Consider the following 23,789-nt stretch of genomic DNA (forward strand, 5'->3'; position numbering starts at 1 on the left):
TGGCTGCCGCCTAGCGACCAAATTTCGGTACTGCAGCGGCAGCGCCGCGCATGCGCAGTGCAGCGCCACGCCCCCTCCCCGGACCCGGCTGCCGGCAGCCGGTGTGCAGGGGCTGCTGTGAGCCGAGGGAGGAGCGGAGGCGTCGCCGGGCTGCGGCTGCACGGAGGGAGAAGGTGAGCGGGGCAGCGGGACGGACCGGCGGGTCCCGGGGAAAGCCCCGAGGAGGGCGGCGGCAGCGGTGCCGCCTCCGAGGAGAGGCGGGGGGGCGGCGGGGTCCGTGTCACAGAGGGGAGGGGGGCTGCCCGGAGCCGTGCGGCGGGTGGGGGGGGTGCGCGCCGTGTCGGAACCGGGCGGGGAGACCGTCCGGAGCCGCGCGGCGGGGGCTGCCCGGAGCCGGCGGGCGTCCGCGCCTTTCGGAGGTGGCTGCGGGGAGGCGGGGGGGGGGCGCCAGCCCGGAGCCGCGCTGCGGAGCTCGGGGCTGCCGTCGCGGCTCGGCGGGGCTTTCGGGTGAGTCGGCTTTGGGGTGAGGGCACGGGACGGTGTCCCCGCAGGGTCAGGAAGCGTGGAAGGCTGCCCCCGCGGCACGCCGGGAGTTGCAGTCTTGGGGCACGCGGCTGCTGGTCGGCCATATTGGCTCCCCGGAGCACGCCGGGAAGTGTAGTCTTACGGCACTCTAATGGCTGCCACGCGGCGCTTGCCAGTGCGTGCCGGGAGGCGTCGTTTTCCGCGGACGTGGCTGCCGGACAGCCCGACTTGCTCTCGCAGGAGCGCGAGGTTGGGGTTTTTTTGCCGGTTTCGAGTGGTTTTCTGCAGGCTTCCAGCCGCTCCCGAGCAGCGGTGCGGCCGTGCTACGAGAGCGCGCGCGCGGCGAGGCGTTGCCCCGGTGTCCCGAGACGAGCGCTACCGGTCGGACTCTCCGGAAGCCTGTCCGGCAGCCCCAGGCCGCCCCCGAGCCCTGGCGTGAAGGCGGCAAGCTGGCCCTCGCCTGTGCCGCTTTCTTCCTGAACGGGGGTGCTGGCGGCGGCGGCAGCGGCAGCAGCGCGGGGAAAGAGCGGCGTCTCCGGAAGCCCCTGCAGAAGGAGGAGGGTCTCCGGCCAGGGCCGACCTCCGGTAGTAACGGCCGCTGCTTTTTCTTTCCCTCTCCCAGGCCGCGCTGAGGACGTGGTTGCCCGTCCCTCCCTTGGGGATGCCGTCGACTGCACCCGCCTCGCCTGTGCCTGGCCTGGCTCGCCTCGTGGCGTGGGGGCGAAAAGGGACAGGCGGCGGAGCGCTTACCGGCCGTGGACAGCAGCTGCCCTAAGGGAAGCTGGAATGGCCAGAGAAAGGTGAAGAAGAAGAAGAAGAAGAGATGGAAGGCTCTCCGGCCGGCAGCTGCCTCCCGCTGCAGGCAAGAGAGCGCCTGCCTCGCCGGGTGAGGAAAGATCCCTCGTTGCGCTCCGCGGCAGGTCAGGCTGCCGACGGGCACCGCAGGGTCGCCACGCGTAATCCAAAGCACGGTGCGGCCGCGTACCGAGGGAGGCAGGGAGGCAGGCTACTCATCTAGGCAGACTCGTCTCCTCGGAGCTGTAAGACGCCCGTGTATTCTCTTAGGCGGAGGACAGCCGAGCGACCGGAGTGACAGCAAAGGAAAGGCGGAGAGCGGGAGAAAGAAGCGTCTGCGCTGGCAAGCTCTCCCGGCAGCGCCGAGAGCCAGAGCTGCGGTGAGTCCTGGGCCCGCGGGGCCCCATCGCCTCTCCTCTGCGTCGCGGGCCCTCCTCTGCCCCCCTCGCTTTCCCACCCCGCTGTGGGGTTTTTTGGTTTGCTTTCTGCTCCCCGCTATGTTCTTTTTCCATCTCGCTCTGACGGGCTGCCTGTCCCCACCTTTTTTAGGTCCTCGCTCTCTCTGCCCCGTAGCCCGTGGCTATTGTTTCCTTCTCTCTCCCCCTGTCTCTCTGTCCGGCCCCCAGCCACTGTTTCTGCATTCCTCCCCCTCGGTCCTGTAGCCTGTCGGTATTTCTGCCATCTCTGGCTCTCTCTGTGCGGCTCCTCGTTCCTGTTGTTCGAGGTCTTCCTTCTCGGCTCCGTAGCGAGTCGTCGTGAGTCTCTCTCTTTCTCCGTCCCTCTTGAGCCTCTTCCCTGCCCCTCGTTTTGAAGGCCCGCCTCTCTGTCCCGGCACCCGTCGCTATGGTTCCTTTTTTCGGTCTGGCTCCGTCTCGCTCCCCGTCCCTGTTTTTCTAAAGTCTCCCCTCTCTGCCTCCTAGCCCGTCGGTACCTTTTTCTTTCCCCGTCGCGGTTCGTCTGGCTCCCTGTCCCTCTTTCTTTCTTCCTTCCTTCCTCCCTGTCTGCCCCGCAGCCCGTCCCTTCGTTCCTTTCTCCGTCCCTCTCTGTCCCTCTCCCGGTCCCCGGCATTAAACTCTGCTTCTCTGCCCGGTAGCTCGCCACCGTCTTACCTTTCCCCGTCTCTCTCTCTGTCCAGCTCCCTCTCTCGAATCTTCAATTCCTCCCTGTCGCTGCAGAAGCCTGTCGGGACTTTTTCCCCTGCCCGGCTTGCCTCTCCCTGTCTCGCGATTCCTCCCTCTCTGCCCTCTTAGCCGCGACCGTTTTTATATTCTCCGTCTCTCCCTCGGTCCGCCTCGAGATCCCGATTGTTTTTTAAAGCGACCGAATCGTCGAGGTTGGCAGAGACCTTTACGATTATCGGGTGGAACCGCGAACCTGGCGCTGGCAAGTCCCCCTCTGCCCCGCAGCCCGTCCCTTCCCTTCCGACGGCCTCTTTCTCCACCTCCCTCTGTCCGGCTCCCGGCCCCTCTTTTCCACTTCCGCCCTCTGTACCCTGTGGCTTTCCCCCTCTTCTTTCTCTCTCTGTCTCTGTTTGAGGAGGAGCAGCTGCCGCCCCAGCGTTCCCACCCCGTTCACGGTGTCGCGCGCACGCTTCTTCTCGGGCGCGCTTCCTCCTCCTCCTCCTCCTTCGGGCTCGACCCGAGGCTTCCGGCGGCAGCCTCCGGGTGTCGGATTTTGTAAAATATAATTAACATAACTGAAAGGTGCAGCAGCGGGATCGGCCCGGGCGGGGCGCCTCCAAAGAGAGGGACCCCGAACAAAGAAATCCCGGGGCCGTTCCACGCTTGGGTCCCGGACACCCGCCCCTCGCGCGCTGTCCGCGCGTCCCTTAGTCCCGCGGTGACTTTTGGTCTGGGGTCTTCTACCGTCGTCTCGGATTCTTCTTCTGTATAGCTGTGGGCGGTGCGTTATTCCACAGGTGCCGCCGCGCCGATGCTCCGTACGTTCGCAGTAACGGGTAGAGCGGAAGGCTCCGTGGCCAGGGAAGAGCGGCACGGACGCGTTCCTGCTCGCTCCGTTGCACCGGAATTTCGACGGCTGGGTTCGGCCGCTAAATTGATGGCGCTACCGGAAGAAATTTCAGAGAAGTGAGTACTGTGCTTGTCTTTAATCTTTTAAAGTAATTTTTCTACGGGCGCCCGGTCCGTGGCTTAGATATTTGGTTTGCGGCGAAACAGACCCGGAACGTGGCTCCAAGTAGCGTTCCGATTCGCTGAAATTCCCCGTAGTCAGAGAGCAAGAATGGTGAATGTTGCTTGGCGGTTTGAAATCTCAGGCTTTCTCTGAAAGCTGACCTGCCAGAATGAGCCGAAAGCAGGCCGAACGCCAATAGGGATGCCGCAGAAAAGGTCCTCTTCTTGACAGGAGAAGAGCTTGGCGAAACGTCAGCGCCGTTTCCCGTAGGGCCTCCGACGTACCGGTTCGGCAAGCGTGGGCTTTGTGCGATTCCCTCGGGGACGATGGCGAACAAACCTTGTACGGCAGAGAGCATCTTAGCTTACTTTCCATCTCCTGCTCGGTTACTTGCAGAATATTTAATTTGGCGTCGCACGGACCCAGAGGGACGGGTCCCCAACTCATGCTGGTAGGGCAACCCCAGTACCAGCCGGTAAAATCGGAAAAGAGTGCGACGTTTTGAAACGTTTGCCTTGCGAGGAGAAGGGCCGTCTCTCGTTAGGCAACTGAATTCTGCGACCGATTTCCCCGCCTCACGCGCGTGCGTGCGCGCACACGCGCCCCCCCACCCCCCCCCCCAACAGGCAGGCTTTGAAGGAGGCAGTCCCTAAGGCAACGCGATCTAAAACGTGGAAGTTTTTTTTTCTATTTTTAATAGTTTCTTACGGATAGGAGGCTCGTGTGAGCGTTTAGCCTGTCCCGTCCTTAATTCTGAACCCACTGGCTGGTGCAGAAGGACGGTCGTGTGACAAAAACAGCGTGAAATTTGTCCCTGTGCCGGCTGCGTCCCGTGGTAAAGGAGTACATCTGTTATTCCTGCGTGAAAGATGTTTGATGAGCGTACCGCATCGTCAGAGCTGCTCTCGGTCTGCCTGCAAGCCGTGGGTTATGATTTAGAAATACGTTCGCCTACCGTTCCTTAACTGTGTGGTTTTGGTTTTTATTTTTTCAAAGAAAGGGTGGCTTTTTCGTCGATCTCTTGGTGAGAGTATCAAATCAGGCGGCGGTAAATACGTAGAAGCAGCTAGGCGTACTACGGCGTGTACCGGACAGCGTTGGCGTGCCGCTCTGCTAGCAGCGGAGAGCCAGATGAGGATGCCCGTGGTAAGTACTCGCTCTGCCTCCGGCTGAACGGAAAGATTCTCATGTGGAGGGTTCCTGGGCTTGTCTGTGTGATTAGCGTTACTTTTTTTTTTTTTTTTTTTTTTTAACATGAAACAGGGTCAGATAATTGTTGATGAGTGGGACTTTGCGTACTCCTTTAGGTAGTTTTTCGTACTGAACCTTAGATCGGTTACAAAACTTAATCTTTGTGCAGTTTACACGTTTTGTAGCAACTACAAAGACATTTATCCTGTAGGTAAGCTGAAAATAAAAATGCGGTTTCTCACCTGATTTTTCTTTCGGAGGAACGCTCGCCCCCAGCGGCTGGTTTTTTTTGCTAGTGTTGTCGGGGGGAAGGAACGGCGGCGCTTGCCTGGTTTCTTCCCCTAGCCAGGGACCTGAAACTTTGTTTTCCTCAGCTGTTTCACTAGAAATTTACAAGTGTCGGTGGTCAACAGTGGCAGAGAATTGGGTGGCGTTTTCAATTTCAAAGGGAAGGAACGTGTTGATGTTAATTCTGTTACCAAAAGCGAAGTACCAGCTGCTTCCTCTTTCTAGAGCTTCTCTCCTTTCGCCGTCCTCCCCGAGGGGTAACGTGGCCACGCCGTATACCTTTTCTGCTCTGGTACCGTTCGTTTGATACGCAGGAGCGCTGTGAAATAACTAGAAGGGCTACGGACAGACATCTGCCATCGTTGCGGCTGCCTTAAATCGTGTATTTGTCCCTTCAGCCCGTCATTTCCTTTCCGCTCAGTTGAGTTACGTGCAGCGTTAGGTTCCAGTCGAGAGCGGTGCCGCCGAGCAACGCTCTGGGAGCGTGCGCGGAGGAGGGCGACCGAGATGGCGAGAGGTCTCCGAGGCAAGACTTAGGGGGAGCGGCTGAGGTCACTTGGTTTGTTCAGCTTGGAGAAGGGAAGGCCGAGGGGTGACCTCATCGCAGTCTACACCTTCCTCGAGGGGGACGGCGGAGGGGGAGGCGCTGACCTCCGCTCTCTCCGGTGACCGGCACTAGGACCCGAGGAAACGGGACGAAGCTGCGTCAGGGCAAGTTCAGACCGGACGTTGGGAAAAGGCTTTTCACTGAGAGGGCGGTCGGTCGGTCACGGAACAGGCTCCCCAGGGAAGCGGTCGCAGCCACCGAGCCTGTCAGGAGTTCAAGGAGCGTCTGAACGATGCTCTTAGTCGCACGGTTTAGTTTTAGGTAGTCCCGCGTGGAGCGGGGGCTTGGTCTCGGTGATCCGTATGGGTCCCTTCCAACTTGAGATACTCTAAGATTCTGTGAAATCTTCTGGGTTAGAAACGACCTTATTGTAATAGAGAATTCGCTGAACGTGGCTTTGTGCAAGGACTGTCGTCTTAGAATATCTTTTTTTTTTTTCTTCCCCCCCCCCCCAGATATGAGAAAAGCTCTGTCCAGAGATATGGAGACGAAATCAGTTGTACCTCATCCCGTGACACCGGAAGACATTGAGTAACTGTAAGCTGTGATGCTCAGTGAAATTACTAAGAGCGTTAAGTTTCCCGTGCCTTTGCTTTCACTCTCCCATTCTCTTGTCTTGCGGCACGTCGCATTTTTTGAGGCCGTGGAAGCGACACCGGGAGCGATGGGTTGTCAGAACCAGGTCCTCCTGCCCGTCGCTGGTTTTGCTTACCTTCGCCGTCTCTGTGTACCGGCCTGCGTCTCTCTCTCTCTGTTCCTCAATCCCTGTCCTCTCTTCTCTGTTCTGCTTTGTTTCGCTGCGTATGTCCCGTTCCCTGTCCCACCTTTATCCTTCCTTCCTTCTTCCTCGCCTTTTTCTTTGTCCTTTTGTCCTGCTCCCCGACCCTGTTTCTCGCTCCATCTGACCGTCCTTTTCCTGGCACCTTGGTGTCTCTGCTCCTTGCCCCCGTCTTTCTCTCCCCTCTGCCCAGTCCTCGTCTCCCTCTTTTGTCTCTCTGTCCCTCTGTCCTCCTTCTGCCTCTGCCCCTCTGTCCTGCTCCCTGCCCCTCTTGTTCTCACTCTGCCCCAGCGTCCCGCTCCCCGGTCCTCTTTCCCTCTGTTGCTCTCTCCTTTTATCTCTCCTTCTCCCTGCTCCCCAGCCCGGTTCTCTCACGCTCCCGCTTCCTTTTTTTATTCTCTGTTGCTCTGTCCTGCTCCCCGTGCCGCTGTCCCTCGCCGTACCTCTCGGTCCGGCTCCCTGCCCTTATTCTCTTTTCCTCCCTCGCCGTGGCGCTGCCCGCCCAGGGTCGTTTCTGCCTCTCTGTCCCGCTCCCCGTCCTGGTTTGTCGGTCGCCGTCCCGCTGCCTCTCTTCCTGCCGCTTCTTCCTCCCTCTCTGTCAGGCTCCCTGTCCCCGTCCTTCACTCGCCGTCCCTTTCCTTGCCTCGTGCTTTCTCGCTCGCCGCCGCCGCCCCCCCCCATCCAGCTGGCTGCCCCTTTTCTCCTCTCTTCTAGCGTCCTGCAGCTGGCTCCTCGGTTTTGGCGGCAGCCTGCACATAGCAGCCCAGCTCTCCAGCAGCCTGACGGACCGACCGTGTGTCTGTTCCACGCCGGACTGGCGAGCGTGGCTCCGGGTAGGACAGCCGAGGTGCCCCAGGGCCGGGCCCCGAGCCCCGGTGCGGAGTCTCTCCCGGAACCGGCTCTGTGTGTGACTGAATAAACGCTTGCGGTCTCTTTTGCCGTGCCGGCTGCGTTGGCGCTTCCTTTGCGGGGGGGGGGGGGCCGTGATGGAGGGCAGGGGAGGAGGTGTGTGTGGGGGTATTAACGTATTCAACAAGGTCACATTGCTCGCATCCTCGGGATCCAAAAGTGACGCTTCTTGGCTCTGCCCCTGACCCATTCCAAACTCCGCCCCCTACGCAAACTCCGCCCCCTACGCAAACTCCGCCCCCTACGCAAACTCCGCCCCCTACGCAAACTCCGCCCCCTACGCAAACTCCGCCCCCTACGCAAACTCCGCCCCCTACGCAAACTCCGCCCCCTACGCAAACTCCGCCCCCTACGCAAACTCCGCCCCCGACGCAAACTCCGCCCCCCCTACGCAAACTCCGCCCCCTACGCAAACTCCGCCCCCTACGCAAACTCCGCCCCCTACGCAAACTCCGCCCCCCACGCAAACTCCGCCCCCCCACGCAAACTCCGCCCCCCCACGCAAACTCCGCCCCCCCACGCAAACTCCGCCCCCCCTCACGCAAACTCCGGCCCCCCACGCAAACTCCGGCCCCCCACGCAAACTCCGGCCCCCCACGCAAACTCCGGCCCCCCACGCAAACTCCGCCCCCCCACGCAAACTCCGCCCCCCCACGCACGCCAAGCTTCGCCCCTCACTCAAACTCCGCCCCCCACGCACGCCAAGCCCCGCCCCTCACGCAAACTCCGCCCCCGACGCACGCCAAGCCCCGCCCCTCACGCAGCCCACAGCGCATGCTCGCTCGGTCCTGCCGCCTAGCGACCAAATTTCGGTACTGCAGCGGCAGCGCCGCGCATGCGCAGTGCAGCGCCACGCCCCCTCCCCGGAACCGGCTGCCGGCAGACGGTGTGCAGGGGCTGCTGTGAGCCGAGGGAGGAGCGGAGGCGTCGCCGGGCTGCGGCTGCACGGAGGGAGAAGGTGAGCGGGGCAGCGGGACGGACCGGCGGGTCCCGGGGAAAGCCCCGAGGAGGGCGGCGGCAGCGGTGCCGCCTCCGAGGAGAGGCGGGGGGGCGGGGGGGCGGCGGGGTCCGTGTCACAGAGGGGAGGGGGGCTGCCCGGAGCCGTGCGGCGGGTGGGGGGGGGTGCGCGCCGTGTCGGAACCGGGCGGGGAGACCGTCCGGAGCCGCGCGGCGGGGGCTGCCCGGAGCCGGCGGGCGTCCGCGCCTTTCGGAGGTGGCTGAGGGGAGGCGGGGGGGGGGCGCCAGCCCGGAGCCGCGCTGCGGAGCTCGGGGCTGCCGTCGCGGCTCGGCGGGGCTTTCGGGTGAGTCGGCTTTGGGGTGAGGGCACGGGACGGTGTCCCCGCAGGGTCAGGAAGCGTGGAAGGCTGCCTCCCGCGGCACGCCGGGAGTTGCAGTCTTGGGGCACGCGGCTGCTGGTCGGCCATATTGGCTCCCCGGAGCACGCCGGGAAGTGTAGTCTTACGGCACTCTAATGGCTGCCACGCGGCGCTTGCCGGTGCGTGCCGGGAGGCGTCGTTTTCGCGGACGTGGCTGCCGGACAGCCCGACTTGCTCTCGCAGGAGCGCGAGGTTGGGGTTTTTTTGCCGGTTTCGAGTGGTTTTCTGCAGGCTTCCAGCCGCTCCCGAGCAGCGGTGCGGCCGTGCTACGAGAGCGCGCGCGCGCTGAGGCGTTGCCCGGTGTCCCGAGACGAGCGCTACCGGTCGGACTCTCCGGAAGCCTGTCCGGCAGCCCCAGGCCGCCCCCGAGCCCTGGCGTGAAGGCGGCAAGCTGGCCCTCGCCTGTGCCGCTTTCTTCCTGAACGGGGGTGCTGGCGGCGGCGGCAGCAGCAGCGCGGGGAAAGAGCGGCGTCTCCGGAAGCCCCTGCAGAAGGAGGAGGGTCTCCGGCCAGGGCCGACCTCCGGTAGTAACGGCCGCTGCTTTTTCTTTCCCTCTCCCAGGCCGCGCTGAGGACGTGGTTGCCCGTCCCTCCCTTGGGGATGCCGTCGACTGCACCCGCCTCGCCTGTGCCTGGCCTGGCTCGCCTCGTGGCGTGGGGGCGAAAAGGGACAGGCGGCGGAGCGCTTACCGGCCGTGGACAGCAGCTGCCCTAAGGGAAGCTGGAATGGCCAGAGAAAGGTGAAGAAGAAGAAGAAGAAGAGATGGAAGGCTCTCCGGCCGGCAGCTGCCTCCCGCTGCAGGCAAGAGAGCGCCTGCCTCGCCGGGTGAGGAAAGATCCCTCGTTGCGCTCCGCGGCAGGTCAGGCTGCCGACGGGCACCGCAGGGTCGCCACGCGTAACCCAAAGCACGGTGCGGCCGCGTACCGAGGGAGGGAGGCAGGGAGGCAGGCTACTCATCTAGGCAGACTCGTCTCCTCGGAGCTGTAAGACACCCGTGTATTCTCTTAGGCGGAGGACAGCCGAGCGACCGGAGCGACAGCAAAGGAAAGGCGGAGAGCGGGAGAAAGAAGCGTCTGCGCTGGCAAGCTCTCCCGGCAGCGCCGAGAGCCAGAGCTGCGGTGAGTCCTGGGCCCGCGGGGCCCCATCGCCTCTCCTCTGCGTCGCGGGCCCTCCTCTGCCCCCCTCGCTTTCCCACCCCGCTGTGGGGTTTTTTGGTTTGCTTTCTGCTCCCCGCTATGTTCTTTTTCCATCTCGCTCTGACGGGCTGCCTGTCCCCACCTTTTTTAGGTCCTCGCTCTCTCTGCCCCGTAGCCCGTGGCTATTGTTTCCTTCTCTCTCCCCCTGTCTCTCTGTCCGGCCCCCAGCCACTGTTTCTGCATTCCTCCCCCTCGGTCCTGTAGCCTGTCGGTATTTCTGCCATCTCTGGCTCTCTCTGTGCGGCTCCTCGTTCCTGTTGTTCGAGGTCTTCCTTCTCGGCTCCGTAGCGAGTCGTCGTGAGTCTCTCTCTTTCTCCGTCCCTCTTGAGCCTCTTCCCTGCCCCTCGTTTTGAAGGCCCGCCTCTCTGTCCCGGCACCCGTCGCTATGGTTCCTTTTTTCGGTCTGGCTCCGTCTCGCTCCCCGTCCCTGTTTTTCTAAAGTCTCCCCTCTCTGCCTCCTAGCCCGTCGGTACCTTTTTCTTTCCCCGTCGCGGTTCGTCTGGCTCCCTGTCCCTCTTTCTTCCTTCCTTCCTTCCTTCCTCCCTGTCTGCCCCGCAGCCCGTCCCTTCGTTCCTTTCTCCTTCCCTCTCTGTCCCTCTCCCGGTCCCCGGCTTTAAACTCTGCTTCTCTGCCCGGTAGCTCGCCACCGTCTTACCTTTCCCCGTCTCTCTCTCTGTCCAGCTCCCTCTCTCGAATCTTCAATTCCTCCCTGTCGCTGCAGAAGCCTGTCGGGACTTTTTCCCCTGCCCGGCTTGCCTCTCCCTGTCTCGCGATTCCTCCCTCTCTGCCCTCTTAGCCGCGACCGTTTTTATATTCTCCGTCTCTCTCTCTCGGTCCGCCTCGAGATCCCGATTGTTTTTTAAAGCGACCGAATCGTCGAGGTTGGCAGAGACCTTTACGATTATCGGGTGGAACCGCGAACCTGGCGCTGGCAAGTCCCCCTCTGCCCCGCAGCCCGTCCCTTCCCTTCCGACGGCCTCTTTCTCCACCTCCCTCTGTCCGGCTCCCGGCCCCTCTTTTCCACTTCCGCCCTCTGTACCCTGTGGCTTTCCCCCTCTTCTTTCTCTCTCTGTCTCTGTTTGAGGAGGAGCAGCTGCCGCCCCAGCGTTCGCACCCCGTTCACGGTGTCGCGCGCACGCTTCTTCTCGGGCGCGCTTCCTCCTCCTCCTCCTCCTTCGGGCTCGACCCGAGGCTTCCGGCGGCAGCAGTCTCCGGGTGTCGGATTTTGTAAAATAATTAACGTAACTGAAAGGTGCAGCAGCGGGATCGGCCCGGGCGGGGCGCCTCCAAAGAGAGGGACCCCGAACAAAGAAATCCCGGGGCCGTTCCACGCTTGGGTCCCGGACACCCGCCCCTCGCGCGCTGTCCGCGCGTCCCTTAGTCCCGCGGTGACTTTTGGTCTGGGGTCTTCTACCGTCGTCTCGGATTCTTCTTCTGTATAGCTGTGGGCGGTGCGTTATTCCACAGGTGCTGCTGCGCCGATGCTCCGTACGTTCGCAGTAACGGGTAGAGCGGAAGGCTCCGTGGCCAGGGAAGAGCGGCACGGACGCGTTCCTGCTCGCTCCGTTGCACCGGAATTTCGACGGCTGGGTTCGGCCGCTAAATTGATGGCGCTACCGGAAGAAATTTCAGAAAAGTGAGTACTGTGCTTGTCTTTAGTCTTTTAAAGTAATTTTTCTACGGGCGCCCGGTCCGTGGCTTAGATATTTGGTTTGCGGCGAAACAGACCCGGAACGTGGCTCCAAGTAGCGTTCCGATTCGCTGAAATTCCCCGTAGTCAGAGAGCAAGAATGGTGAATGTTGCTTGGCGGTTTGAAATCTCAGGCTTTCTCTGAAAGCTGACCTGCCAGAATGAGCCGAAAGCAGGCCGAACGCCAATAGGGATGCCGCAGAAAAGGTCCTCTTCTTGACAGGAGAAGAGCTTGGCGAAACGTCAGCGCCGTTTCCCGTAGGGCCTCCGACGTACCGGTTCGGCAAGCGTGGGCTTTGTGCGATTCCCTCGGGGACGATGGCGAACAAACCTTGTACGGCAGAGAGCATCTTAGCTTACTTTCCATCTCCTGCTCGGTTACTTGCAGAATATTTAATTTGGCGTCGCACGGACCCAGAGGGACGGGTCCCCAACTCATGCTGGTAGGGCAACCCCAGTACCAGCCGGTAAAATCGGAAAAGAGTACGACGTTTTGAAACGTTTGCCTTGCGAGGAGAAGGGCCGTCTCTCGTTAGGCAACTGAATTCTGCGACCGATTTCCACGCCTCACGCGCGTGCGTGCGCGCACACGCGCCCCCCCACCCCCCCCCCCCAACAGGCAGGCTTTGAAGGAGGCAGTCCCTAAGGCAACGCGATCTAAAACGTGGAAGTTTTTTTTTCTATTTTTAATAGTTTCTTAGGGATAGGAGGCTCGTGTGAGCGTTTAGCCTGTCCCGTCCTTAATTCTGAACCCACTGGCTGGTGCAGAAGGACGGTCGTGTGACAAAAACAGCGTGAAATTTGTCCCTGTGCCGGCTGCGTCCCGTGGTAAAGGAGTACATCTGTTATTCCTGCGTGAAAGATGTTTGATGAGCGTACCGCATCGTCAGAGCTGCTCTCGGTCTGCCTGCAAGCCGTGGGTTATGATTTAGAAATACGTTCGCCTACCGTTCCTTAACTGTGTGGTTTTGGTTTTTATTTTTTCAAAGAAAGGGTGGCTTTTTCGTCGATCTCTTGGTGAGAGTATCAAATCAGGCGGCGGTAAATACGTAGAAGCAGCTAGGCGTACTACGGCATGTACCGGACAGCGTTGGCGTGCCGCTCTGCTAGCAGCGGAGAGCCAGATGAGGATGCCCGTGGTAAGTACTCGCTCTGCCTCCGGCTGAACGGAAAGATTCTCATGTGGAGGGTTCCTGGGCTTGTCTGTGTGATTAGCGTTACTTTTTTTTTTTTTTTTTTTTTAACATGAAACAGGGTCAGATAATTGTTGATGAGTGGGACTTTGCGTACTCCTTTAGGTAGTTTTTCGTACTGAACCTTAGATCGGTTACAAAACTTAATCTTTGTGCAGTTTACACGTTTTGTAGCAACTACAAAGACATTTATCCTGTAGGTAAGCTGAAAATAAAAATGCGGTTTCTCACCTGATTTTTCTTTCGGAGGAACGCTCGCCCCCAGCGGCTGGTTTTTTTTGCTAGTGTTGTCGGGGGGAAGGAACGGCGGCGCTTGCCTGGTTTCTTCCCCTAGCCAGGGACCTGAAACTTTGTTTTCCTCAGCTGTTTCACTAGAAATTTACAAGTGTCGGTGGTCAACAGTGGCAGAGAATTGGGTGGCGTTTTCAATTTCAAAGGGAAGGAACGTGTTGATGTTAATTCTGTTACCAAAAGCGAAGTACCAGCTGCTTCCTCTTTCTAGATCTTCTCTCCTTTCGCCGTCCTCCCCGAGGGGTAACGTGGCCACGCCGTATACCTTTTCTGCTCTGGTACCGTTCGTTTGATACGCAGGAGCGCTGTGAAATAACTAGAAGGGCTACGGACAGACATCTGCCATCGTTGCGGCTGCCTTAAATCGTGTATTTGTCCCTTCAGCCCGTCATTTCCTTTCCGCTCAGTTGAGTTACGTGCAGCGTTAGGTTCCAGTCGAGAGCGGTGCCGCCGAACAACGCTCTGGGAGCGTGCGCGGAGGAGGGCGACCGAGATGGCGAGAGGTCTCCGAGGCAAGACTTAGGGGGAGCGGCTGAGGTCACTCGGTTTGTTCAGCTTGGAGAAGGGAAGGCCGAGGGGTGACCTCATCGCAGTCTACACCTTCCTCGAGGGGGACGGCGGAGGGGGAGGCGCTGACCTCCGCTCTCTCCGGTGACCGGCACTAGGACCCGAGGAAACGGGACGAAGCTGCGTCAGGGCAAGTTCAGACCGGACGTTGGGAAAAGGCTTTTCACTGAGAGGGCGGTCGGTCGGTCACGGAACAGGCTCCCCAGGGAAGCGGTCGCAGCCACCGAGCCTGTCAGGAGTTCAAGGAGCGTCTGAACGATGCTCTTAGTCGCACGGTTTAGTTTTAGGTAGTCCCGCGTGGAGCGGGGGCTTGGTCTCGGTGATCCGTATGGGTCCCTTCCAACTTGAGATACTCTAAGATTCTGTGAAATCTTCTGGGTTAGAAACGACCTTATTGTAACAGAGAATTCGCTGAACGTGGCTTTGTGCAAGGACTGTCGTCTTAGAATATCTTTTTTTTTTTTTCTTCCCCCCCCCCCCCAGATATGAGAAAAGCTCTGTCCAGAGATATGGAGACGAAATCAGTTGTACCTCACCCTGTGACACCGGAAGACATTGAGTAACTGTAAGCTGTGATGCTCAGTGAAATTACTAAGAGCGTTAAGTTTCCCGTGCCTTTGCTTTCACTCTCCCATTCTCTTGTCTTGCGGCACGTCGCATTTTTTGAGGCCGTGGAAGCGACACCGGGAGCGATGGGTTGTCAGAACCAGGTCCTCCTGCCCGTCGCTGGTTTTGCTTACCTTCGCCGTCTCTGTGTACCGGCCTGCATCTCTCTCTCTGTTCCTCAATCCCTGTCCTCTCTTCTCTGTTCTGCTTTGTTTCGCTGCGTATGTCCCGTTCCCTGTCCCACCTTTATCCTTCCTTCCTTCTTCCTCGCCTTTTTCTTTGTCCTTTTGTCCTGCTCCCCGACCCTGTTTCTCGCTCCATCTGACCGTCCTTTTCCTGGCACCTTGGTGTCTCTGCTCCTTGCCCCCGTCTTTCTCTCCCCTCTGCCCAGTCCTCGTCTCCCTCTTTTGTCTCTCTGTCCCTCTGTCCTCCTTCTGCCTCTGCCCCTCTGTCCTGCTCCCTGCCCCTCTTGTTCTCACTCTGCCCCAGCGTCCCGCTCCCCGGTCCTCTTTCCCTCTGTTGCTCTCTCCTTTTATCTCTCCTTCTCCCTGCTCCCCAGCCCGGTTCTCTCACGCTCCCGCTTCCTTTTTTTATTCTCTGTTGCTCTGTCCTGCTCCCCGTGCCGCTGTCCCTCGCCGTACCTCTCGGTCCGGCTCCCTGCCCTTATTCTCTTTTCCTCCCTCGCCGTGGCGCTGCCCGCCCAGGGTCGTTTCTGCCTCTCTGTCCCGCTCCCCGTCCTGGTTTGTCGGTCGCCGTCCCGCTGCCTCTCTTCCTGCCGCTTCTTCCTCCCTCTCTGTCAGGCTCCCTGTCCCCGTCCTTCACTCGCCGTCCCTTTCCTTGCCTCGTGCTTTCTCGCTCGCCGCCGCCGCCCCCCCCATCCAGCTGGCTGCCCCTTTTCTCCTCTCTTCTAGCGTCCTGCAGCTGGCTCCTCGGTTTTGGCGGCAGCCTGCACATAGCAGCCCAGCTCTCCAGCAGCCTGACGGACCGACCGTGTGTCTGTTCCACGCCGGACTGGCGAGCGTGGCTCCGGGTAGGACAGCCGAGGTGCCCCAGGGCCGGGCCCCGAGCCCCGGTGCGGAGTCTCTCCCGGAACCGGCTCTGTGTGTGACTGAATAAACGCTTGCGGTCTCTTTTGCCGTGCCGGCTGCGTTGGCGCTTCCTTTGCGGGGGGGGGGGGGGGGGGGGGGCCGTGATGGAGGGCAGGGGAGGAGGTGTGTGTGGGGGTATTAACGTATTCAACAAGGTCACATTGCTCGCATCCTCGGGATCCAAAAGTGATGCTTCTTGGCTCCGCCCCTGACCCATGCCAAACTCCGGGCCCCCCCCCGCAAACTCCGCCCCTCACGCACACCAAGCCCCGCCCCTCATGGAAACTCCGCCCCCGGTGCAAACTCCGCCCTGATGCAAGCCAAGCCCCGCCCCTCAGGCAAACTCCGCCCTGATGCACGCCAAGCCCCCCTCACGCAAACTCCGCCCCCACACAAACTCTGACCCTGGTGCACGCCAAGCCCCGCCCCAATGCAAACTCCGCCCCTCACACAAACTCCGCCCCTGATGCATGCCAAGCCCCGCCCCAATGCAAACTCCGCCCCTCACACAAACTCCGCCTCTGATGCACGCCAAGCCCCGCCCCTCACGCAAACTCCGCCCCTCACGCAAACTCCGCCCCGACTTACGCCAAGCCCCGCCCCTCACTCAAACTCCGCCCCGACGCAAGCCAACCCCCGCCCCTCACGCAAACTCCGCCCCCGGCGCAAACTCCGCCCTGATGCAAGCCAAGCCCCGCCCCCGATGCAAACTCCGCCCCTCACGCAAACCCCGCCCCTCACGCAAACTCCGCCCCCGGCGCAAACTCCGCCCCGACGCAAGCCAAGCCCTGCCCCTCACACAAACTCCGCCCCCGACGCAAACTCCGCCCCTCACGCAAACTCCGCCCCCGACGCACGCAAAGCCCCGCCCCCGATGCAAACTCCGCCCCTCACGCAAACTCCGCCCCTCACGCAAACCCCGGCCCTCACGCAAACTCCGCCCCCGACGCAAACTCCGCCCCTCACGCAAACTCCGCCCCCGACGCACGCCAAGCCCCGCCCCTCACGCAAACTCCTCCCCCGACGCACGCCAAGCCCCGCCCCTCACGCAAACTCCGCCCCCGACGCAAACTCCGCCCCCGATGCAAGCCAAGCCCCGCCCCTCACGCAAACTCCGCCCCTGATGCAATGCCAAGCCCCCCCACGCAAACTCCGCCCCTGATGCACGCCAAGCCCCGCCCCTCACGCAAACTCCGCCCCCCGACGCAAACTCCGCCCCTCACGCAACCTCCGCCCCTCACGCAAACTCCGCCCCGACTTATGCCCAGCCCCGCCCCTCACGCAAACTCCGCCCCCCGACGCTAACTCCGCCCCTCACGCAAACTCCGCCCCCGACGCACGCCAAGCCCCGCCCCCGATGCAAACTCCGCCCCACACAAACTCCGCCCCTCACGCAAACCCCGCCCCTCACGCAAACTCCGCCCCCGACGCAAACTCCGCCCCTCACGCAAACTCCGCCCCCGACGCACGCCAAGCCCCGCCCCTTACGCAAACTCCGCCCCGACGCAAACTCCTCCCCCGACGCACGCCAAGCCCCGCCCCTCACGCAAACTCCGCCCCCGACGCATGCCAAGCCCCGCCCCTCACGCAAACTCCGCCCCGCACGCAAACTCCGCCCCTGACGCACGCCAAGCCCCACCCCCGACGCAAACTCCGCCCCTCACGCAAACCCCGCCCCTCACGCAAACTCCGCCCCTCACGCAAACTCCGCCCCCGACGCACGCCAAGCCCCGCCCCTCACGCAAACTCCGCCCCCGACGCACGCCAAGCCCCGCCCCTCACTCAAACTCCGCCCCCGACGCAAACTCCGCCCCCCACGCACGCCAAGCTCCGCCCCTCACGCAAACTCCGCCCCCCGACGCACGCCAAGCCCCGCCCCTCACGCAAACTCCGCCCCCGACGCAAACTCCGCCCGCGACGCACGCCAAGCCCCGCCCCTCACGCAAACTCCGCCCCCGACGCACGCCAAGCCCCGCCCCTCACGCATCGCACAGCGCATGCTCGCTCGGTGCTGCCGCCTAGCGACCAAATTTCGGTACTGCAGCGGCAGCGCCGCGCATGCGCAGTGCAGCGCCACGCCCCCTCCCCGGAACCGGCTGCCGGCAGACGGTGTGCAGGGGCTGCTGTGAGCCGAGGGAGGAGCGGAGGCGTCGCCGGGCTGCGGCTGCACGGAGGGAGAAGGTGAGCGGGGCAGCGGGACGGACCGGCGGGTCCCGGGGAAAGCCCCGAGGAGGGCGGCGGCAGCGGTGCCGCCTCCGAGGAGAGGCGGGGGGGCGGGGGGGCGGCGGGGTCCGTGTCACAGAGGGGAGGGGGGCTGCCCGGAGCCGTGCGGCGGGTGGGGGGGTGCGCGCCGTGTCGGAACCGGGCGGGGAGACCGTCCGGAGCCGCGCGGCGGGGGCTGCCCGGAGCCGGCGGGCGTCCGCGCCTTTCGGAGGTGGCTGAGGGGAGGCGGGGGGGGGGGGGGCCAGCCCGGAGCCGCGCTGCGGAGCTCGGGGCTGCCGTCGCGGCTCGGCGGGGCTTTCGGGTGAGTCGGCTTTGGGGTGAGGGCACGGGACGGTGTCCCCGCAGGGTCAGGAAGCGTGGAAGGCTGCCCCCGCGGCACGCCGGGAGTTGCAGTCTTGGGGCACGCGGCTGCTGGTCGGCCATATTGGCTCCCCGGAGCACGCCGGGAAGTGTAGTCTTACGGCACTCTAATGGCTGCCACGCGGCGCTTGCCGGTGCGTGCCGGGAGGCGTCGTTTTCGCGGACGTGGCTGCCGGACAGCCCGACTTGCTCTCGCAGGAGCGCGAGGTTGGGGTTTTTTTGCCGGTTTCGAGTGGTTTTCTGCAGGCTTCCAGCCGCTCCCGAGCAGCGGTGCGGCCGTGCTACGAGAGCGCGCGCGCGCTGAGGCGTTGCCCGGTGTCCCGAGACGAGCGCTACCGGTCGGACTCTCCGGAAGCCTGTCCGGCAGCCCCAGGCCGCCCCCGAGCCCTGGCGTGAAGGCGGCAAGCTGGCCCTCGCCTGTGCCGCTTTCTTCCTGAACGGGGGGTGCTGGCGGCGGCGGCAGCGGCAGCAGCGCGGGGAAAGAGCGGCGTCTCCGGAAGCCCCTGCAGAAGGAGGAGGGTCTCCGGCCAGGGCCGACCTCCGGTAGTAACGGCCGCTGCTTTTTCTTTCCCTCTCCCAGGCCGCGCTGAGGACGTGGTTGCCCGTCCCTCCCTTGGGGATGCCGTCGACTGCACCCGCCTCGCCTGTGCCTGGCCTGGCTCGCCTCGTGGCGTGGGGGCGAAAAGGGACAGGCGGCGGAGCGCTTACCGGCCGTGGACAGCAGCTGCCCTAAGGGAAGCTGGAATGGCCAGAGAAAGGTGAAGAAGAAGAAGAAGAAGAGATGGAAGGCTCTCCGGCCGGCAGCTGCCTCCCGCTGCAGGCAAGAGAGCGCCTGCCTCGCCGGGTGAGGAAAGATCCCTCGTTGCGCTCCGCGGCAGGTCAGGCTGCCGACGGGCACCGCAGGGTCGCCACGCGTAATCCAAAGCACGGTGCGGCCGCGTACCGAGGGAGGGAGGCAGGGAGGCAGGCTACTCATCTAGGCAGGCTCGTCTCCTCGGAGCTGTAAGACACCCGTGTATTCTCTTAGGCGGAGGACAGCCGAGCGACCGGAGCGACAGCAAAGGAAAGGCGGAGAGCGGGAGAAAGAAGCGTCTGCGCTGGCAAGCTCTCCCGGCAGCGCCGAGAGCCAGAGCTGCGGTGAGTCCTGGGCCCGCGGGGCCCCATCGCCTCTCCTCTGCGTCGCGGGCCCTCCTCTGCCCCCCTCGCTTTCCCACCCCGCTGTGGGGTTTTTTGGTTTGCTTTCTGCTCCCCGCTATGTTCTTTTTCCATCTCGCTCTGACGGGCTGCCTGTCCCCACCTTTTTTAGGTCCTCGCTCTCTCTGCCCCGTAGCCCGTGGCTATTGTTTCCTTCTCTCTCCCCCTGTCTCTCTGTCCGGCCCCCAGCCACTGTTTCTGCATTCCTCCCCCCTCGGTCCTGTAGCCTGTCGGTATTTCTGCCATCTCTGGCTCTCTCTGTGCGGCTCCTCGTTCCTGTTGTTCGAGGTCTTCCTTCTCGGCTCCGTAGCGAGTCGTCGTGAGTCTCTCTCTTTCTCCGTCCCTCTTGAGCCTCTTCCCTGCCCCTCGTTTTGAAGGCCCGCCTCTCTGTCCCGGCACCCGTCGCTATGGTTCCTTTTTTTCGGTCTGGCTCCGTCTCGCTCCCCGTCCCTGTTTTTCTAAAGTCTCCCCTCTCTGCCTCCTAGCCCGTCGGTACCTTTTTCTTTCCCCGTCGCGGTTCGTCTGGCTCCCTGTCCCTCTTTCTTCCTTCCTTCCTTCCTTCCTCCCTGTCTGCCCCGCAGCCCGTCCCTTCGTTCCTTTCTCCTTCCCTCTCTGTCCCTCTCCCGGTCCCCGGCTTTAAACTCTGCTTCTCTGCCCGGTAGCTCGCCACCGTCTTACCTTTCCCCGTCTCTCTCTCTGTCCAGCTCCCTCTCTCGAATCTTCAATTCCTCCCTGTCGCTGCAGAAGCCTGTCGGGACTTTTTCCCCTGCCCGGCTTGCCTCTCCCTGTCTCGCGATTCCTCCCTCTCTGCCCTCTTAGCCGCGACCGTTTTTATATTCTCCGTCTCTCTCTCTCGGTCCGCCTCGAGATCCCGATTGTTTTTTTAAGCGACCGAATCGTCGAGGTTGGCAGAGACCTTTACGATTATCGGGTGGAACCGCGAACCTGGCGCTGGCAAGTCCCCCTCTGCCCCGCAGCCCGTCCCTTCCCTTCCGACGGCCCCTTTCTCCACCTCCCTCTGTCCGGCTCCCGGCCCCTCTTTTCCACTTCCGCCCTCTGTACCCTGTGGCTTTCCCCCTCTTCTTTCTCTCTCTGTCTCTGTTTGAGGAGGAGCAGCTGCCGCCCCAGCGTTCGCACCCCGTTCACGGTGTCGCGCGCACGCTTCTTCTCGGGCGCGCTTCCTCCTCCTCCTCCTCCTTCGGGCTCGACCCGAGGCTTCCGGCGGCAGCAGTCTCCGGGTGTCGGATTTTGTAAAATAATTAACGTAACTGAAAGGTGCAGCAGCGGGATCGGCCCGGGCGGGGCGCCTCCAAAGAGAGGGACCCCGAACAAAGAAATCCCGGGGCCGTTCCACGCTTGGGTCCCGGACACCCGCCCCTCGCGCGCTGTCCGCGCGTCCCTTAGTCCCGCGGTGACTTTTGGTCTGGGGTCTTCTACCGTCGTCTCGGATTCTTCTTCTGTATAGCTGTGGGCGGTGCGTTATTCCACAGGTGCTGCTGCGCCGATGCTCCGTACGTTCGCAGTAACGGGTAGAGCGGAAGGCTCCGTGGCCAGGGAAGAGCGGCACGGACGCGTTCCTGCTCGCTCCGTTGCACCGGAATTTCGACGGCTGGGTCGGCCGCTAAATTGATGGCGCTACCGGAAGAAATTTCAGAAAAGTGAGTACTGTGCTTGTCTTTAGTCTTTTAAAGTAATTTTTCTACGGGCGCCCGGTCCGTGGCTTAGATATTTGGTTTGCGGCGAAACAGACCCGGAACGTGGCTCCAAGTAGCGTTCCGATTCGCTGAAATTCCCCGTAGTCAGAGAGCAAGAATGGTGAATGTTGCTTGGCGGTTTGAAATCTCAGGCTTTCTCTGAAAGCTGACCTGCCAGAATGAGCCGAAAGCAGGCCGAACGCCAATAGGGATGCCGCAGAAAAGGTCCTCTTCTTGACAGGAGAAGAGCTTGGCGAAACGTCAGCGCCGTTTCCCGTAGGGCCTCCGACGTACCGGTTCGGCAAGCGTGGGCTTTGTGCGATTCCCTCGGGGACGATGGCGAACAAACCTTGTACGGCAGAGAGCATCTTAGCTTACTTTCCATCTCCTGCTCGGTTACTTGCAGAATATTTAATTTGGCGTCGCACGGACCCAGAGGGACGGGTCCCCAACTCATGCTGGTAGGGCAACCCCAGTACCAGCCGGTAAAATCGGAAAAGAGTACGACGTTTTGAAACGTTTGCCTTGCGAGGAGAAGGGCCGTCTCTCGTTAGGCAACTGAATTCTGCGACCGATTTCCACGCCTCACGCGCGTGCGTGCGCGCACACGCGCCCCCCCACCCCCCCCCCCCCAACAGGCAGGCTTTGAAGGAGGCAGTCCCTAAGGCAACGCGATCTAAAACGTGGAAGTTTTTTTTTCTATTTTTAATATTTTCTTACGGATAGGAGGCTCGTGTGAGCGTTTAGCCTGTCCCGTCCTTAATTCTGAACCCACTGGCTGGTGCAGAAGGACGGTCGTGTGACAAAAACAGCGTGAAATTTGTCCCTGTGCCGGCTGCGTCCCGTGGTAAAGGAGTACATCTGTTATTCCTGCGTGAAAGATGTTTGATGAGCGTACCGCATCGTCAGAGCTGCTCTCGGTCTGCCTGCAAGCCGTGGGTTATGATTTAGAAATACGTTCGCCTACCGTTCCTTAACTGTGTGGTTTTGGTTTTTTATTTTTTCAAAGAAAGGGTGGCTTTTTCGTCGATCTCTTGGTGAGAGTATCAAATCAGGCGGCGGTAAATACGTAGAAGCAGCTAGGCGTACTACGGCGTGTACCGGACAGCGTTGGCGTGCCGCTCTGCTAGCAGCGGAGAGCCAGATGAGGATGCCCGTGGTAAGTACTCGCTCTGCCTCCGGCTGAACGGAAAGATTCTCATGTGGAGGGTTCCTGGGCTTGTCTGTGTGATTAGCGTTACTTTTTTTTTTTTTTTTTTTTTTTTAACATGAAACAGGGTCAGATAATTGTTGATGAGTGGGACTTTGCGTACTCCTTTAGGTAGTTTTTCGTACTGAACCTTAGATCGGTTACAAAACTTAATCTTTGTGCAGTTTACACGTTTTGTAGCAACTACAAAGACATTTATCCTGTAGGTAAGCTGAAAATAAAAATGCGGTTTCTCACCTGATTTTTCTTTCGGAGGAACGCTCGCCCCCAGCGGCTGGTTTTTTTTGCTAGTGTTGTCGGGGGGAAGGAACGGCGGCGCTTGCCTGGTTTCTTCCCCTAGCCAGGGACCTGAAACTTTGTTTTCCTCAGCTGTTTCACTAGAAATTTACAAGTGTCGGTGGTCAACAGTGGCAGAGAATTGGGTGGCGTTTTCAATTTCAAAGGGAAGGAACGTGTTGATGTTAATTCTGTTACCAAAAGCGAAGTACCAGCTGCTTCCTCTTTCTAGATCTTCTCTCCTTTCGCCGTCCTCCCCGAGGGGTAACGTGGCCACGCCGTATACCTTTTCTGCTCTGGTACCGTTCGTTTGATACGCAGGAGCGCTGTGAAATAACTAGAAGGGCTACGGACAGACATCTGCCATCGTTGCGGCTGCCTTAAATCGTGTATTTGTCCCTTTAGCCCGTCATTTCCTTTCCGCTCAGTTGAGTTACGTGCAGCGTCAGGTTCCAGTCGAGAGCGGTGCCGCCGAACAACGCTCTGGGAGCGTGCGCGGAGGAGGGCGACCGAGATGGCGAGAGGTCTCCGAGGCGAGACTTAGGGGGAGCGGCTGAGGTCACTTGGTTTGTTCAGCTTGGAGAAGGGAAGGCCGAGGGGTGACCTCATCGCAGTCTACACCTTCCTCGAGGGGGACGGCGGAGGGGGAGGCGCTGACCTCCGCTCTCTCCGGTGACCGGCACTAGGACCCGAGGAAACGGGACGAAGCTGCGTCAGGGCAAGTTCAGACCGGACGTTGGGAAAAGGCTTTTCACTGAGAGGGCGGTCGGTCAGTCACGGAACAGGCTCCCCAGGGAAGCGGTCGCAGCCACCGAGCCTGTCAGGAGTTCAAGGAGCGTCTGAACGATGCTCTTAGTCGCACGGTTTAGTTTAGGTAGTCCCGCGTGGAGCGGGGGCTTGGTCTCGGTGATCCGTATGGGTCCCTTCCAACTTGAGATACTCTATGATTCTGTGAAATCTTCTGGGTTAGAAACGACCTTATTGTAACAGAGAATTCGCTGAACGTGGCTTTGTGCAAGGACTGTCGTCTTAGAATATCTTTTTTTTTTTTTCTTCCCCCCCCCCCCAGATATGAGAAAAGCTCTGTCCAGAGATATGGAGACGAAATCAGTTGTACCTCACCCTGTGACACCGGAAGACATTGAGTAACTGTAAGCTGTGATGCTCAGTGAAATTACTAAGAGCGTTAAGTTTCCCGTGCCTTTGCTTTCACTCTCCCATTCTCTTGTCTTGCGGCACGTCGCATTTTTTGAGGCCGTGGAAGCGACACCGGGAGCGATGGGTTGTCAGAACCAGGTCCTCCTGCCCGTCGCTGGTTTTGCTTACCTTCGCCGTCTCTGTGTACCAGCCTGCGTCTCTCTCTCTCTGTTCCTCAATCCCTGTCCTCTCTTCTCTGTTCTGCTTTGTTTCGCTGCGTATGTCCCGTTCCCTGTCCCACCTTTATCCGTCCTTCCTTCTTCCTCGCCTTTTTCTTTGTCCTTTTGTCCTGCTCCCCGACCCTGTTTCTCGCTCCATCTGACCGTCCTTTTCCTGGCACCTTGGTGTCTCTGCTCCTTGCCCCCGTCTTTCTCTCCCCTCTGCCCAGTCCTCGTCTCCCTC

At 61.1% G+C, this 23,789-nt stretch overlaps 1 long non-coding RNA gene across 2 annotated transcripts; it reads left to right on the forward strand.

Moving 5' to 3' along the window:
• The first annotated feature begins 11,271 nt into the window (after positions 1 to 11,271).
• On the forward strand, positions 11,272 to 23,477 carry LOC129201147 (uncharacterized). Of its 2 annotated transcripts, none has more exons than XR_008575301.1 (3): positions 11,272 to 11,434; positions 21,714 to 21,863; positions 23,260 to 23,477. It is a non-coding gene; the product is annotated as an uncharacterized LOC129201147 (long non-coding RNA). The 2 variants fall into 2 exon arrangements; XR_008575302.1 differs by lacking the exon at positions 11,272 to 11,434 and adding an exon at positions 20,625 to 20,668.
• The last annotated feature ends 312 nt before the right edge of the window (positions 23,478 to 23,789 follow it).

The sequence above is a fragment of the Grus americana genome, unplaced genomic scaffold (assembly GCF_028858705.1).
Source record: "Grus americana isolate bGruAme1 unplaced genomic scaffold, bGruAme1.mat scaffold_808, whole genome shotgun sequence".
NCBI lineage: Eukaryota > Metazoa > Chordata > Aves > Gruiformes > Gruidae > Grus > Grus americana.